This window comes from Atta cephalotes (assembly GCF_000143395.1).
Source record: "Atta cephalotes unplaced genomic scaffold scaffold00002, whole genome shotgun sequence".
Lineage (NCBI taxonomy): Eukaryota > Metazoa > Arthropoda > Insecta > Hymenoptera > Formicidae > Atta > Atta cephalotes.
The window spans coordinates 12,658,757-12,664,208 of record NW_012130066.1 but is presented as its reverse complement, the minus strand read 5'-3'; the positions used below and the strand labels follow the sequence as shown (position 1 = coordinate 12,664,208).

Sequence of the window (5,452 nt, the reverse complement as noted above, 5' to 3'; positions counted from 1 at the left end):
AATCACAGGCAATTGATGCGTTTGAGCCGAGCATTGAAAGACAAACGGCCGCAATATAACGAGAGACACGATAAAGTGATTTTGCAGCATGACAATGCTCGACCCCATGTTGCGAAAGTGGTCAAGATATACTTGGAAACGTTGAAATGGGAAGTTCTACCCCACCCGCCGTATTCTCCAGACGTTGCTCCCTCTATCACTTGTTTCGATCAATGGCACACGGCCTGGCTGACCAGCACTTCCGGTCTTATGAAGAAGTAAAAAATTGGTTCGATTCGTGGATAGCCTCAAAAGATGACCAATTTTTTCGACACGGGTTTCGTACGCTACCCGAAAGATGGGAGAAAGTAGTGGCCAGCGATGGACAATACTTTGAATCATAAATGTATAACCAGTTTTTTACAATAAAGCCTCGAATTTCGGAAAAAAAAAAAATATATATATACATATATATTTATGTATATGTATATTATATTTATATGGTGGGGCAAAGATTGACAGCTATGTACAATACATGCTTGCCTTAGTTGTACCATTTTTATAGTATACGCACCTCCGCATTAATTATGTGACAATAATAATAATTAATATCAATAATGATAATAATCAAAATAATTACAATAATAATAATCATAATTATATTAGTATCGTTTGCTCGTAAAATATCCTATATATAACATATACCTGCAATAATAACTAGGTATGCGTATGTACGTATGTAAGAGGAAGATATGTCGGATAGGATATGTCGAAAACTATGGTATACCAAGCGTCAACTTTTTATTATCTCTGCTATCATTTGTCTTGTTTCTTCTGTTATTGTTTTTTTTTTAATCATTTTTCACAAAATGACTATTACAAAAGTACACGTTACACGCAATTTTTACATTTTATTTTACGTACATACATAAATCGGCGTAGATCTATCTACTTCTTCGTTGTCGTTTATATAGATTAATTCGGTAGCGTTTATTATTTCTTTTAGTTATATATATTTTATTCTCCCTTAACAGAGCGCTACGATAATCCCCTTGTTTACACCATGCTCAGCAGCTAATGAAATAATTCGTAGAGTATCTAAAGATAAATTTAAGGAAGCCTTAAATATAAGGCCTGACTATGAATACAAGTAAAAGTATCTCAATCAGCCCTTTTCAGAACCACCTCAATCATTGTACATAAGTCTGTAAATATATTGTAAATAGCATCACATCCATGTCTCAACATTCACATGGAACCTATTCAACTTGCACTGCGAACTCTCTGTGCTACTGATAACAGTGAGGTCGGAGGAGACCGGTTGTAATCCACGAACACGCTAAGCGAATGCACGCTACGCGTATTGCATACACAACGCATCGCCATAATATACACCGCCACAACTGGCGACCATTCCTTCATTACCTTCATCGCCATATTAGTATTAATATTATTTTCCTAAGTTTCAAATTAGGAAAGCACTATTTTATACTCACTCCAAGCTTTCCTTCCTCTGATTGTGTAAGCAGATGGATTATCTGACTCAGATTTTGTTAAATTTCTGACATTGTAATGAGGCCCAAGCCCTATTACAGATGTCTTTATATATGTCGAGTTCGTATGCTATATGCTGGATTTCTATATCGAGATAGATTGTTATGCCACCTAACGTTGGTAATTTATAAACTAGACCAGGACATGAATTTACAAATCTATGTTAACATACAATATAAGATTAATAGTTTATACGATGTTTGTATTGTTAAAAATAATTATAATAAGATTAGAGAGAAGATTATTTATGTGAGTACATACAAATAGTTATACTGTCCGATAAATTAAACTTTTCTTGATCATGAACAGGACAAAATCCTTATAGACTTTTTGTTTTTATAGACTGAGAATGAATCCGTAAATAAAATTGTTTTATCCCGTCACGTTTTTGAAGAATTGAACCTGAAAAGTGCTAAAAATAGTATTTTTTAATACTTTTAAAGTAAAATATCTTAAAATGTGATGTGTTAGAACAATTTCATTTATAGGTTCATTTCCAGTGACAAAAAATCTGTATAAGATTCACTTTGTTCTATTCATGGTATAAAATCTGTCGGATAATATTAATACTATCAAATAATAATATTATCAAATAGTTTACCTTTTATAAGATAACTTAAAATTCCTGGTTTATTTTCTTTGCCCTCCATTTTTACTGCTTAATGTAAGTGACAGGCATAATAAAAAGTTTAATCTAAAAATTTTTTTCATGATAGCAAACTATACATGGATAAAATTTGAAGATCTGAATTTCAAGTTGATATGTTCGCATCAATTAAAGCCTGTTATTATAAAAATGAAATAAATGATATTTTCAAATATTTTATAATTGACGGCTTTTTATTAAAAAAAAAATTCTATTACATAAGTTATAAACATCATCGCCAAAATTATCGTTTTTTTCTTTATCAATATCGCTATTATTATAAATATTATCATCTTATGTAATAACTAACGATCTTACTCTCTGTATTAATAATACATCTTCTCTTTTTTTCAAATTTGTTTTATCTTTATTTCTGTCCTTATTATCAATTTCTGTATCAGTATTCAAACCAGAATACTAGGTTTATTAGTTTTCTTATTTTCTATTAAAAATAAAATAGAATAAAGGCTTCTTATTATATGAAAACATATATTTATGCCAATTATATGTGCATAATAATGGGAAAAGAATGACTTTGACAACATCATCAGAGTTGTAAGTTTTTGTAAATTATCTTAATAAAAAAAAATTTCTTTTAATAAAAAAAAATTATATAAATATTTAGAGTAATTATTAAATTATTAAGGTTCCTGAGTAGTCGCGACCGAACTTAATCGTGACGTCAGAAATGAGAAATGACAATTTTTATTACGTGCTACTTATAAATAAAGACAATTTGGATAAAACAAATTGAAATCGCTTTAAAATACTTATACAAATGAGGCTATCTTTGTCCACCTAATAATTAGTAGTAAATTAAATTTATAATAAAAATTAACGTAGCATTTCTATTCCTTCTGACGATTCACTATGGCAGCGATTACTCAGGAGCTTTAAGGGAATCCAAAATATATAAATAAGATAAATTAAATTGAGCTCTCGAGATAGCAAATAAATATAAATTGACAGGCAATTGAAAACAAAAATAATAGACGTTCTTAGAGTTAACAAATGTATTTCCTGGAGATCTATCTGTTTATACAAATATAACAAATTTCCAGGAAATATATTTATTAACTTTCTTGAGGATGTTAACTTCCATGGATGTTTTCTACATAAAGATTATATTATACGTTTCGCGGGTTTTCTTCGTGTCCAGATCTATTCTTGGAATACCAATTATCAGGCTGCTCCTCGCCCTGAAGTGAACTACAAGATTTACGAAACGTTGACATTCCAAGAATGGATCTGGAAACGGAAAAAAACTTGCGAAATGCATGATCTTTATATTTGTTAACTATAATGCTCTAAGAACTGAATCCATCCGTCAGTTTTTTAAGTCTTAAGCCATAAGATATGGATGAATCTTCAATTATTTTCTTCGCATTCGATTGTAATTATAAAATTGATCAATTTCTTAAGGCTTAAAATATTTATTATAGATCCAGACTTACAAACATACAATTTACATATCAGTAACATATCAATGCACACTACTATATCAATATCACACGCACACATATGTATACATTTTATAACTAATTAATTTTTTATATTAGATGTCTAAGCTAATCCTAAGAATACAATGATCGCATTCAGCACTCAACTGTTGCGAAGTCCATGAGCGCTCATTGCTATTGAATAATCTAAAAGAATACACCAGCAAACATTCACGGATCTATTCTGCAACAATTGTTTGCTGAACGCGACAAATATTGTTTGTTCATATAATCCCTAGTCCAAACCAAAATCATTTTATATACATATACAAAGTATAAAATTTATATATATTTTATTGCGAGTCGCTATCAGAAGCAGATAACAAAACTATAATTTTCCAACTTTTTTTTAACATAAAGTCGATCAGTTTAAAATACATTATCACTTATACTTTAATTGTGAGGAAGAGGAGAAAGATTTTTAAATGTAAAGGCAGATAAAAAAATACTTATTTGAAAAACAATCAGTAAAACAATTTTAGAATCAAAATTAAGAAAATTATGATTAAGAAATTCTGTAATATTATATATTATATTGAATTTTTGTAAATTAATAATAATCATATAATTTTTTTTCCAAAATATCTAATTTGCCCAATGGCTGTAATGTCATATACATAAATATCTTATCTATTAAAAAAACAAGAATATGAAATCAGAGTTTTTTTCAGATTTATTTATACATTTATATATTAGTTAAATTTATAATACCTGCGTTCTGATGTACGTGTATGCCACGATAATTTTATGTTTTTTTATGTTTTATATAGGAATGAGTAACTCTTTTGCAGTACTAAGATTTGATCTATACTCAGATACCAATTTGTTATATTTTTGGAAATTTTGCACCAATTTTCGCATGATGAGGTTCTATACACCTCTTTTTTCTCTTGCTGCTCTTCTGTACCATTCAGTAATTCAAATTTGTAAAAATACGCCCATGTATCGCCTAAATCTGAATCTATTTTCACCGTCCTATTAAACCAATCTTTATACTTCGAAATCTTGTGCTCGCACCAAAATAATCTGTAATGGAAATATTCATATAATGTTTGCATTATTTTAAAAAGAAAAAAAGAGAGAGGAAGAAAGGAAAGAGTAGAAGAGACAAAAAGAGGAAAAGAAGGGGAAACTCAATTATTTTGAATATAAAAAATACTCAACTTTATATTCTACATAATGATTTGATATTTTAATATTCTAAAATTTTAAAAGAACACTTTGATACTCAAAAGAACATAAGAATCATGTTCGCATTTTTTAGTGGCATCGATACTTTTCGTTTTCCATTGAAGTTGAGGTTCCATAAAAATTGCTTCTGCCCAAAGCAGTCCGGATGTGGGACATTCTTATAATGCCTTAGTCTTAATGTATTTGCTATATCGCGCGTATCACCTTTTTTTAATTCATTCCGTATAGCTTCCATCCATAACTCTGCATTTTTAGGATTCTTAAGTCTTGCTTTTTCCAAAACTGAATGCGCTTTAATCATTTGATTTTTCCTATGCTCCAATCGCGCCAGCAGACATCACAAAGATATCGAATTTGGACATCTTGATCTACAATGTATAAAAAAAAATACATAATTTTATTTGCATTCGCATTATATTAAAAAAAAATCATTAGAAAAAAGCGTTTTTACCGCTTGATTATATATATATATATATATATATATATATATATATATATATTTTTTNTTNTTGTTGTTCTTACTACGTTACCTTTACCTTAACTTACGTACCACGTACGTTACGGGTAACGTCGTACGTAAACG

The 5,452-nt window shown here is 29.4% G+C and overlaps 2 pseudogenes; both read right to left on the bottom strand.

Moving 5' to 3' along the window:
• The window catches only part of LOC105623958, an 8,201-nt pseudogene extending 6,018 nt beyond the window's left edge, over positions 1-2,183 (bottom strand).
• A 2,257-nt stretch (positions 2,184-4,440) lies between these two features.
• LOC105622188 overlaps positions 4,441-5,452 on the bottom strand; it is a 4,610-nt pseudogene continuing 3,598 nt past the window's right edge.